At 36.9% G+C, this 13,803-nt stretch overlaps 1 long non-coding RNA gene across 1 annotated transcript in view; it reads left to right on the plus strand.

Annotated features, from left to right (window-relative positions):
* The first annotated feature begins 868 nt into the window (after window positions 1-868).
* LOC138906543 (uncharacterized) overlaps window positions 869-13,803 on the plus strand; it is a 34,234-nt gene continuing 21,299 nt past the window's right edge. The window contains exon 1 of the long non-coding RNA XR_011413983.1: window positions 869-902. This is a non-coding gene — a long non-coding RNA (uncharacterized lncRNA). The remainder of the gene's footprint in view (window positions 903-13,803) is intronic.

The raw sequence follows: 13,803 nt of genomic DNA on the forward strand, positions 1-13,803 counted from the left end.
GCTGTCTGCATGAACTGCTTGCAACCTGCCTGTTTAATAAGAAGTTGATGCAAATCATTTCATTGAGTTGCTTGCAACCTACGTGCATCAGCTGCTTGTAGATAAACTTCAATAGAGTATCAAACGGATAATCTTCTTCAGGAACATTATCTATAGCGGAGTAATAAATGGACATCCACATTATTATTTTCATAACACTCCCCCTTGGATGTTCATTAAAAGATATTGTGCCTCGTTAAAACCTTACTAGGAAAAACTCAGTGGGAAAAATCCCAGTGAAGGAAAAAGAGTACACATATTTAGTAATACGCAATTCTAGTTGCTTCATTAAAAACCTTACAAGAAAATACCTATGGGAAAAACCTTAGTAAGAAAAAAAGAGTACAACGAATATTTCACTCCCCTTGATGAAAACTTTGTCCCAAATATTTGAGTCTCCACATTTCAATCTTGTATACCATCTTCTCAAAAGTTAAAGTTGGCAAAGATTTAGTAAATAAATCTGCTGGATTGTCACTTGAACAGATTTATTGCACATCGATGTTACCATTGTTTTGAAAATTATGTGTGTGGAATAATTTTGGGGGATGGTAATAGAACGGTGCGGGTGCGGGGCTGGCATGTTTGAGCATTAGTGGGGCGGTACCGGTTTGAGAGTTTGCGGTTGCGGGGCGGAGCAGGTTCAATTTTTAAATTTAAAAAATAACGCGGGGCGGGACGGGTCGCGGGTGGAGATTTAATTTTTTTGAACTAACGGACATAAAAGACTCTCTCAGACTCATTCTCTTGACAGCTCATCTCTCTCAGACTCTCCTTAGTCCTCTCGCTCGATAATCAGAGAAACATTTACGGTAGCTTTTAATTATCAGTGAAGGTCATTATTCTGTGGTTTATCAAGGATTGTGAGTCCCCTTTTCTCTCTGAATTCTACTTGTCACTATAGCTCCATTTTCTGGTTCTAGTAATCTTGAATTAAGTTCTTGGGTTTTATCTTTGTTGTGGAATTCCTATTTAATTTTGGTTTAAAACTTTGCATTTTCGATTATATCTTTGTAGCAATGTACTGTTATTGGTGTCATCTCCTAAAGCAGTAAGGAAGGTTTTCCTATGGAAAATTTTATCAAATACATTATGGGCATCAGTATTGCTTTGGTTTTCCTATGGGAAAGATTTACGTTTTTTGGTTGTTGATGTGGAAATGACGTTCAATATTTGTATTGGATGATGGAAAATCTATGTTGCACCAAAAGGTACTGGCAAAACCATTTGCCCATTTAATTTAATTTAATTTAAAGGCTGAAAATGATACCAAATACATGGTGCAGTAATAATGTGTTTTGTCTAAACATGAACGCATGAAGCTATATATGCTGAATTTTGTTGCTTATGGATAGTTTTCTTCTGCCAAAAAAGATTAATGTTAATGTGAATAGAAATGAAATGTGGCAAAAGGGGTTGGGACTTGGGCACTGTTGAGTCTAATGAGGCTTAACTGTCTTAGTATGTTTGCATATGCATGGAATAGGACCTGTCATTCTAGTGTGGGTCTGAACCTAAGAGTGAGAGAGAGAAGATGGCAAGATATAGTTTCTGTCATAAACTGCTTAATTGACTCTTTTTTCATTTTTCATGTACACTTAGAAATGTCTAATAATATTAATTTAGCTTATTTTTTGTAGAAAAGTATGGAGTCTCAAACTGAAGAGAATCCGGTTTGTTCATCTTCTAGTACTTTTCCTATAGAGAGTTAGAGTTAATTGCCTATGCAAGTCGATGAAATTACTACTGAAGTTATTGATGAAACTGGGAAAAGAAAACTTATTTATGACGTATGGAAGCATTTTAAACCGGTAATGATTAATCGTGTTCGTTTTGGTGTTTGTAAGTATTGTAATACTAGTATCAAATCAACAAGAAATTGTGGGACATCGTCCATGTTAGATCATATTCGTAGTCGATGTCGCAAAAAGTCAAGTAACTTGGACAATAAGGGTAGTTCGGGGGGGGGGGGTGATGGTGGCCAACAACACTATTTTAATCAAGACGTTTCATGCAGAGAACTTATCACGACCCCAAATTCCCTTTGTAAGATGTCGTGATGGCACCTAGTCTCTAAGACTAGGTAAGCCTATCAATTATGCGAAATACAAAACTGAAACTCAAATCTCAACATAAAAAATAAATCAAACCGCGATTCAAATAGTTACAACTTCCAAAATCCGGTAAAAATAAATCACAAGCTTCTAAGAATTTACTCTTATTGTCTCTATACATTAGAGTCTAAAGAGAATAAGGAAAACAACACAATAAGGATAGAAGGGGACTCCGAGGTCTGCGGACGCTGGCAGATATACCTTGAAGTCTCCGCGTGTAGCTAGTTCACTGATACCTGGTCTGATAGGAAGTACCTGGATCTGCACAAAACGATGTGCAGAACTGTAGTATGAGTACACCATAGCGATACCCAGTAAGTGCCAAGCCTAACCTCGGTAGAGTAGTGACGAGGTCAGGTCAGGCCCTACTGGAATAATAAAAGACAGGGAGAAAAGTTTAACAATATAATAATAATAATGACAATGGGGATAAATCAAGTAAATAGTATGTCACAATTTAACTACACAGAATAAGGGCAATTAACACCTCGCGAAAGAAAAATAAAAATTTACAACTTTAAATATCAACAAGGGCACTCTCGAGATACCGCCTCGTAGTCCCAAATCATAAATAAATTCATAATATCTCATTTCTTTATATCACCGCGGGAATCTTCACATTAAATTTTTAAAGAAAATATTTTTTCCGAAATAGCATCCCGCGTTTTAGCCACCCTTATCACACCACATGACTTCTAGTAGTTCCCCTGCTAGCCACGCGTATCAAGCCACCCTTATCTCACCGCATGCGTTTTAACACTCAGACCTTATACCACCGCATGCATATCAATATCACAATATATCATAATTTATACCTCAAGTGCCCAAATATTTTAACTTGCCAAAATAAAGCAACAACTGTTATGAAAATATTATATTGTGGATGTCCATTCATTACTCTGCTATAGATAATCTTCCTGAAGAAGATTATCCATTTAGTACTCTGTTGAAGTTTATCTACAAGCAGCTGATGCAGGCAGGTTGCAAGCAACTCAATGAAATAATTTGCAACAGTTTCTTATTAAACAGACAGGTTGCAAGCAACTCAGGTAGACAGCTTACAAGCAGCTGATGCAGGTAGGTTGCAAGCAACTCAATTAAATGATTTGCAGCAGTTTCTTATTAAACATGCAGGTTGCAAGCAGCTCATGTAGACAACTTTCAAGCAACTAAAGAAAAGCTTTGTAGCTGCTTCCTGAAAAGCCTCGCAGTTGCTTCCTTTCTTCTATAAATAGAGGAGTTTTGAGTTCATTATGAACAGAAGTTTTAAAGTTGAATAAAATATCAATCTCCCTCTATACTTGTCTTCAGTTTATTTCTTTTATAGTCTTTATTTTATAACACGTTATCAGCACGAGTCTCTATGTTTGAATGTATAGTTATCTCTAACTTGAGATAATTTAGAGCAAAAGACGATGGAAGCCAAAGCTGCCTTAGGTAGATGTACTTAGAAATCTCATAACTTTGAACAAGGTTCGTTTCTAATCTTGCTTTCGCATGTTAATTATTTTCTGTATGGACAACTATTATTAACTACAAATGTTATGATGCTCTAACAATTTTATTTTATCCATGTGAGCAATATTGCATCTTGAGATAGAGTTGCAATCAATATATATGGCTAATGATTAAGAAGGATGGTACCCGTACAAGGACTATAGCACCAACATATATTTAGCCATCACTATTTACTTCTCTAATTAATTTTTCAGGTTTCATTTACGCTTTGGCAACCCTGTCCTTTAATATTATATCATTACTTGTCTAATGAAGCGTATTGAATTGTCATGTGGATAACAATAAAAGGTCCACTTAAACTCCGGTAGAGTCTGCAAAAAAACACGCACACACACACACACACACACACACACACACACACACACACACACACACAACCACCAGAAGTGATTGTGTTTCGTATATCTCATTGTAACTAAATTTTGTTAACCACTAGAAGTGGTATGTGCCTATGACCACCAGAAGTGATAATTTAGGCTTGATATGGTTACAATGAAGATAAGTTAGAGAAATATTCTATAAATTACATGCACGCCTCAATTTGCTCCTGAAGTATTAAATATTTTAAAAGAGGATGAAGCATCACAATTTGATGTGATTAATGCGTGTTCATATAATTATGTTCGATTTCCTGAAGGATGAGAATTTTTATAAATATTAATCCATTCCCTGAAGTGAATGTGACAATATTAATAAAGCCGTAAATATGAGCACGCTGTTGATGAAAATATATTACGATTCACCTCCAGAAGAGGTAATATGGTTGAGAGAATATATACTCAATTTTTTGTATTTTAATTTGCTCCTGAAGAAGTAACACAATTAAAATTTTCTCCCGAAGCAGGAAAATATTATGAAACTGTGTCTTTCTGTGCGTAAATAAAATAATGAGCTATTCAAAATTATTTTTGAAGCACATTTTCATTCCCTGGAGTGAATGAAGAAATACCACAACTCACCTTCAGAAGAGCTAGAATAACAGAGGATATAAATATTATTTTTGTGGCATAAAGATCATTACCGCACATACCTGTTGTACGTAAAACATCTTGGATAATTTTATTAAGTATCATTCTAAGGCAAAAGCATTCTTGTAGAATACTTTCTACTACAACCGCATTAATAAATTATGGTTAGTTATTGAGTTCCCTGAAGGAAATAACAACTCGTGTATCTTTCCTTAAAAGATGCAATGACTATGTGGTTGCTGTATTGATACAAAATATTCAGATGTTAATGATATTTCTCCTTGAAGGAGATATTTGTCACAAAGTTAGTGGTAGAAATATTAAAATTCTTAATTTTCGTCATTTATAAATTTAGAATTAGCTTTATATTGTTCATTTGATTATGATTTTCTCTCATGACACCAGAAGTGTCTGAGCAATATTTGGTAGTACAATAAAAGCTCCTGAAGAGCTAACTGTTTGCCTAGAAGACACATGACACAAGTAGTGTCTGAATAATATTTGATTATGGACAATAAATGAAAGGCTTCCGAAGAGCTTATTTGTCATTATTGTGGTCAAAACATATGTTATGATAAACTGAAGTTTACTAATACATATGACTATCATATTGAGACTACAAATGATTGAAAGATTGAAAATCTTCATGTTTCCACAATCATATGGGGTAAATATGTATGTGACAAGTTACTCGCTTTATTCTTTAAATTTATACTATATCATGTATCACAGTATACCAAAAGTTTACTAATGCAAAAGCAGTCACGGTAAATCAGAAATTTACTGATACAAAAGTAGCCACAGTAAATCAGAAGTTTACTGATGCAAAAGTTTATGTCATAGTAAACCAGAAGTTTACTTAGAGATAGCACATGTCATGATAAACTTGAAGTTTTCATCTGCCATTTTTAAATGAGCTATTTGAGGATTCAGATAAGCATATACTGAAGAACTAGAAGATTCTTCAAGAATTCTCTTGTGTTGCTTGTTCTCATAATAACTTGATTATACCAGCTAAAGTTGAGACTAAAATCCCCGAATTCCGGAATATATAAAAGGTGAATATGGGCCCATTCACCTATCATGTGAACCACTTATAGATGCATATATAAGATGGTTACATATATGTTTATTGTCAACTTGCAATTTGGCATTTGAAATTGTCTTTCTCAATTAAGAGCATAATTTTCATATTATGAAATCAAGATAGTTCATCTTGATGATGCTGGTTTATATTCAAGCTAGTTTAGCATTAAATACCTCCTATTGATGGCTAAACTATTGCTTATGAGAACAAAGCCTCATGTGTTGATCTAAGATTTTCTAAATTGCATACAACAACACTTGTATGCATCACACCAACAAAATATGATAAGTCATCCCCTCACAATTGGTTTAGGATCAGAAACCAAATATTTTTACTATCTAATAATTTTTGATGTGTGGTATATGATTAATTTCTCTACCACAATGTACAAAGATATGTTTCCCAAAGAAGATTGGGGATATGAGTTAGTTTTTCTAACATTTGGGGGATGAAATAAAACAGCTGGAAAATATGCTATATGAATTGAATTATCATTAATATGATCCTCGCTTAGAAGACAATTCAAGTCTAATGCCAGAAGCATTTGCTGATCCAAAATTAAATATCATATTTCAGCTGCAAATGCTCCTATTAAAATTAAAGTCCCTGAAGAATAGAATTTACTATACGCATGAAGCGTGGTAGACCAATCGGTTCCAAAGGTAACAATCCTTGAAAAGAATAGGAGCAAATGATCAAAATGATCATAATAAGGAGGGAATAAGCTCTGGAAGATCCCACGACATAACATTTCATGAAACTCCAGAAGAAGTTCAGGTACCTGAAAATAAAAAAAGTGATGAGATCTCAATAAGTTATGTCGCTTGCGAACTGATACGAAATGATCGTCGATGATATATTTGATACAATATAGTGCACAATATTATGAGGATCAGACCTGTAGTCTAGACACCTGAAGATGACATGCCATTTAAATGTAAGTCATAACCTATATGACTCATTTGATTAATTCTATATGAAGATCCCTGAAGGATTTAAAATGCCTGAAGCAAATTCAAAATCTCGGAAAATGTATTCAATCAGATTACAAAGATCTTTGTACGGTTTAAAGCAATCTGAGCACAGGTGGTATAATCGCCTTAGTGAATATTTGTTGAAAGAAGGTTACATAAATGATGTTATTTATCCATGTATTTTTATAAAGAAAATGGCATCAGAATTTGTTATACTTGTTATTTATGTTAATGACATAAATCTTGTTGGAACTCCAGAAGAGCTCCAAAAGGCAATTGAATATCTTAAGAAAGAATTTGAGATAAAAGATCTTGGAAAGACAAAACTTTGTCTTGGTCTGCAAATTCAACATTTAGCTGACGGGATCTTTATCCATCAATCTGCCTATACATAAAGGGTCTTAAAACGCTTTTACATGGACAAAGCACACCCATTAAGTACACTAATGATTGTTCGATCACTTGAAGTGAATAAGGACCCGTTCCGACCTCCAGAAGAGGATGAGGAACTCCTTGGTCCTGAAACACCTTTTCTCAGTACAATTGGTGCACTTATGTATCTTGCTAATGCTACAAGGCATGACATAGCATTTTCTGTTAATTTACTAGCAAGATATAGCTCTTCTCCTATACGGAGACATTGGAATGAGATTAAGCATATATTGCGATATTTAAAGGGAATTCTTGATATGTGTTTGTTTTATGCTAACAAAGGTAGTGCAGATCTTATTGGTTATGCAGATGCAGGTTATTTATCTGATCCTCATAAAGCTCGATCTCAAACTGGGTATGTGTTTACATGTGGAGGTACTATCATATCATGGCGTTTCACAAAGCAATCTATTGTTGCTACTTCTTCAAATCATGCTGAGAAAATAGCTATTCATGAAGCAAGTAGGGAATGCGTATGGTTGAGATCAGTGATTCATTTCATTCGATAAAAATGTGGTTTGGAATGTGATAAAATATCCACAATTTTACACGAAGACAATGATGCATGCATAGCCCAATGAAACAGAGGATTTATAAAAGGAGATAGAACGAAGCACATTTCACCAAAATAATTCTACACACATGATCTTCAGAAAAATGGTGACATTGATGTGCAACAAATCCGTTCAAGTGACAATCCGGCAGATTTATTCACTAAGTCTTTGTCAACTTCAATTTTTGAGAAGATGGTATACAAGATTGGAATGCAGAGACTCAAATATTTGAAACAAGGTTTTCATCAGGGGGAGTGAAATACGCGTTGTACTCTTTTTTCTTGTAAGATTTTTAATAAGGCAACTAGAAATGCGTATTACTAAATATGTGTACTCTTTTTCCTTCACTCACAGGGTTTTTCCTAGTAAGGATTTAACGAGGCACATTATCTTTTAATGAATATCCAAGGGGGAGTGTTATGAAAATATTATATTGTGGATGTCCATTCATTACTCCGCTATAGATAATCTTCCTGAAGAAGATTATCCATTTAGTAATCTGTTGAAGTTTATCTACAAGCAGCTGATGCAGGCAGGTTGCAAGCAACTCAATGAAATGATTTGCAACAGTTTCTTATTAAACAGGCAGGTTGCAAGCAACTCATGCAGATAGCTTACAAGCAGCCGATGCAGGTAGGTTGCAAGCAACTCAATTAAATGATTTGCAGCAGCTTGTTATTAAACATGCAGGTTGCAAGCAGCTCATGCAGACAGCTTTCAAGCAACTAAAGAAACGCTTTGCAGCTGCTTCCTTTCTTCTATGAATAGAGGATTTTTCAGTTTATTATGAACAAAAGTTTTAAAGTTGAATAAAATATCAATCTCCCTTTATACTTGTGTTCAGTTTATTTATTTTATAGTCTTTATTTTATGACAAAAATAATATTTTTCCACAATAAAGAGCTCACGGCTCATGCCAAAATAAATCAACAACAATATTTTCTATAATAAAGAGCTCATGGCTCCATCACAATGAGTACAAAAATCTCCAAAATATTCAGTAAAAATAATATTTCACAAATTTAACACTTTGTCTAAATATCAAATTTTTAAATGTAAAATATTTTATTTTTAATAATATTTAAATTAAGAAATCCATCCTTCAAGTAATGTACAGAACAAAAGAAACAGAGTTTCAACTAAATAGGTAAAACACCTAGCACGAACAGGTCGGGAAAATTTAAAATACGAAAATATATTAATGATGATGAATATAACAGAATAAAATAATTTAATTAATATGCAATAATGCTCTACACAATTTAAAGACATAATCTTCCACATTTAGCCCGTGTACACACTCGTCACCTCATGTACATGACTTTCAACACATCAACATTTTCATATCAATACCAATCGTAAGGAAAATTTCAGGTTAGACAAGTCACTTACCTCAAACCACGCTCAATTAGTCAAGTAGTATGTCTTTTCCTCGATTTTTCGACTCTGATCAGCTTGAATCTAGTCATAATTAATTCGATTCAATCAATACAAATTACATGAATAAATTTCATATGAAAATACAATTTTTCTAACAAAATCCGAAATTTAACCCAAAACTTGACCGTGAGGCCCACGTCTCGGAATCCGATGAAATCACAAAATCCGACAACCCATTTAATTATGAGTCCAACCATACTAGTTCACTCAAATTCGACTCCAAATCGACACCGAAATCTTAAAAATTTGTTTTATGAGATTTCTAAAATTTTCCCTAAATTTCCATCTTAAAACACTAATTAAATGACGAAAACAATGATATATTCATGTATATTGACCAAATCCGAGTTAGAATCATTTACCCCAATATTTTTCCTTGAAAATCTCTCAAAAATCGCCTCTCCCAAAGCTCCAATTTGTCAAAAATGGAAAATGGGACGAAGCCCCCGTTTTATAACTTAAAGTCTTTGTCCAGGCGATGCCCTTGATTTCCTGACCTCGATTTCATGACCTCTATTTCCTGACCTCGATTTCCTGACCTTGATTTTGACCTCAATTTTGACCTCTATTTTTGACAGATGAAGGAAACCATATGAGCCAAAACCCAGCAAACTCAACTTCAGCAGTCTCCCAACTTCAATTCTTGTTCCGTTAACCATCCGAAACTCAACCGAGGCCCTCGGGACCTCAACCAAATATACCAACAAGTCCTAAAATATCATACAAACTTATTTGAAACCTCAAATCACATAAAATAATGCTAAAATCACGAATCATAGACCAATTCAAGCTTAAGGAACTTAAGAATTTCTAACTTCTACATTCAATGTCGAAACCTACCAAATCAAGTCTGATTGACCTCAAATTTTGCACACAAGTCATAAATGACATAATAGAGCTATGAAAATTTTTAGAACTGGATTTCGACCCCGATATCAAAAAGTCAACTCCCCGGTCAAACTTTCCCAAAATTTAACTTTCGCCATTTCAAGCCAAATTCTACTACGGACTTCCAAAATTTTTTTCGGACACGCTCCTAAGTCCAAAATCACCATACGGAGCTACTGGAATCATCAAAACTCTATTCCGAGGTCGTTTACACATAAGTGGACATTCGGTCACTATTTCAACTTAAACTTTAAACCTTGGAATTAATTGTTCCAATTCATTCCAAAAACCTTACCGGACCCAAACTAATCACCCCGACAAGTCACATAAATAATGTAAAGCATAAATTAAGCGGTAAATGGGAGAATGGGGCTACAACTCTCAAAATGACTGGTCAGTTCGTTACATTCTCCCCCTCTTAAACAAACGTTCGTCCTTGAACGGGTTTAGAATTATACCCGGAGTGGTGAAAAGATGAGGATAACAGCTGCACATATCATGCTCGATCTCCCAAGTCGCCTCCTCGACCGGATGATCCCTCTAATATACTGTCACTGAAGCAATGCTCTTTGATCTTAGCTTTCTAACATGTCTGTCCAAAATGGCCATCGGTTCCTCGATATAAGATAGATCCTTGTCCAACTAGACTGAGCTGAAGTCCAACACATGAGACGGATCGCCGTGATACTTCCGGAGCATAGAAACATGGAACACTGGATGAACTGCAGAGAGACTAGATGGTAGTTCAAGTCTGTAAGCCACCTCTCTAACTCTCTCAAGAATCTCAAAAGGTCCGATATACCTCGGCCTCAACTTGCCCTTATTTCCGAACCTCATAACACCATTCATAGGCGAAACCCGGAGCAAGACCCGCTCACCAACCTTGAATGCAACATTACGAACCTTCCGATCCGCATAACTCTTTTCTCTAGATTGGGCTGTACGGAGTTGATCCTGAATCAACTTAACCTTTTCCAAAGCATCCTGAACCAGGTCTGTACCCAATAGTCTAGCCTCATCCGGTTCGAACTAACCCACTAGAGACCGGTACCGCCTACCATACAAGGCTTCATACGGAGCCATCTGAATGCTCGACTGATAACTATTGTTGTAGGCAAACTTCGCAAGTGGCAAGAACTGCTCCCAAGCACCCCCAAAATCCATCACACACATGAAGCATATCCTCCAATATCTGAATAGTGCGCTCGGACTGTCCGTCCGTTTGAGGGTGAAATGTTGTACTCAACTCTACCCGAGTACATAACTTTCGTTGTATGGCTCTCTAGAACCATGATGTAAACTGTGTACCCCGGTCAGAGATGATAGATACTGGTACGCTATGAAGCCTAACAATCTCGCGAATGTAAACCTGAGCCAGCTGCTCCGAAGAGTAAGTAGTAACCACATGAATGAAATGAGCTGACTTGGTCAATCTATCCACAATCACCCAAACTGCATCGAACTTCCTCTGAGTCCGTGGAAGCCCAACAACGAAATCCATAGTGATTCACTCCCATTTCCACTCTGGAATCTCTAACTTCTAAAGCAATCCACCAGGTCGCTGATGCTCATATTTCACGTGCTGACAATTTAGGCACCGAGCTACATATTCCACTATGTCTTTCTTCATCCGCCTCCACTAATAGTGTTGTCTCAAGTCCTGATACATCTTCGCAGCACCTGGATGAATGGAGTACCGCAAACTGTGAGCCTCCTGGAGAATCAACTCACGCAAACCATCTACATTAGGCACACATAGCCTGCCCTGCATCCGTAATACACTGTCATCTCCAATAGTGACCTCCTTGGCATCACCGTGCTGAACTGTTTCCTTAAGGATAAGCAGATGGGGGTCATCATACTGACGCTCCCTGATACGATCATACAGAGAAGACTGAGAAACCACATAAGCCATAACTCAGCTCGGCTCGGAAACATCCAATCTAACAAACTAGTTGGCCAAGGCCTGAACATCCAAGGCTAAAGGCCTCTCTACTACTGGTAAGTATGCTAAGCTGCTCAAACTCTCCGCCTTATGACTCAAGGCATCGGCCACCACATTGGTCTTCCCTGGATGATAGAGAATGGTGATATCATAATCCTTAAGCAACTCCAACCACCTCCGCTGCCGCAAATTAAGATCCTTCTGTTTAAATAGATGCTGTAGACTCCGGTGATCGGTATAAACCTCACAATGGACACCGTACAAATAATGCCGCCAAATCTTCAAGGCATGAACAATAGCTGCTAACTCAAGGTCGTGGACCGGATAATTCTTCTCATGTACCTTTAACTGTCTGGACGCATAGGCAATCACCCTACCGTCTTGCATCAACACTGCGCTGAGACCAATACGCGGCGCATCACAATACACAGTATAAGACCCTGAACCTGTAGGTAATACCAATACTGAGGTTGTAGTCAAAGATTTCTTGAGATTTTGAAAGCTCTCCTCACATTCCTCGGTCCACCTGAACGGAGCACCCTTCTGGGTTAATTTGGTCATAGGTGCAGCAATAGAAGAGAAACCCTTTAAAAATCGGCGATAATACCTTGCCAAACCAAGAAAACTCCGGATCTCAGTAGCTGATGACGGTCTGGGTCAACTCTACACTGCTTCAATTTTCTTCTGATCCACCTTGATCCCTTCGTACGAAACTATATGACCCAGGAATCCCACTGAATCAAGCCAGAATTCACACTTTGAAAATTTTGCATATAACTTCTTTTCTCTCAAGGCCTAAAGCACAGTCCTCAGGTGCTGTTCATGATCCTCTCGACTCCGGGAGTACACCAGAATGTCGTCAATAAACACAATGACGAATGAGTTAAGATAAGGCTGAAATACACTATTCATCAAATGCATAAATGTTGCTGGGGCGTTGGTCAGCCCAAATGACATTACCAGGAACTCGTAATGGCCATACCGAGTCCTGAAGGCAGTCTTTGGAATATTTGGTTCTCTAATCTTCAACTGATGATATCCTGACCGCAAATCAATTTTCGAGAACAATGTGCCACCCTGAAGCTGATCAAATAAGTCATCAATACGTGGCAATGGATACATGTTCTTCACTGTAACCTTGTTCAACTGGCGGTAATCAATACACATCTGTATAGAACCATCCCTCTTCTTCACAAATAAGACAGGAGCACCCCAAGGTGATACACTGGGCCGAATGAAGCCCTTATCAAGTAACTCCTATAACTGCTCTTTTAATTCTTTCAATTCTGCTGGGGCCATACGATATGGTGGAATAGAAATAGGTTGAGTTCCCGGTAGCAAATCAATGCCAAAGTCAATATCCCTGTCGGGCGACATACCTGGAAGATCCGCTGGAAATACATCAGGAAAATACTTTACTATAGGAACTGACTCCACGATCGGAGTATCAACACTAACATCTCTCACATAGGCCAGATACGCATCACACCCCTTCTCAACCATTCGTTGAGCCGTAAGAAATGAAACAACTCTACTAGGAACATAATCTAAGGTACCTCTCCACTCTAGCCGCGGTAGACTTGGCATAGCCAACGTCACCGTCTTGGCGTAACAATCAAGGATAGCGTGATAGGGCGACAACCAGTCCATGCTCAAAATAATATCGAAATCCACCATACTGAGCAATAATAAATAAGCTCTGGTCTCAAAACCACTGATAACAATCAAACACAACTGATACACGCGATCAACAATAATAGATTCACCCATGGGTGTAGATATATAAATAGAAGAACTTAAAGAATCACGGGGTACGCCCAAATACAGGGCAAAATAAGATGACA

Source organism: Nicotiana tomentosiformis, chromosome 2 (assembly GCF_000390325.3).
Source record: "Nicotiana tomentosiformis chromosome 2, ASM39032v3, whole genome shotgun sequence".
NCBI lineage: Eukaryota > Viridiplantae > Streptophyta > Magnoliopsida > Solanales > Solanaceae > Nicotiana > Nicotiana tomentosiformis.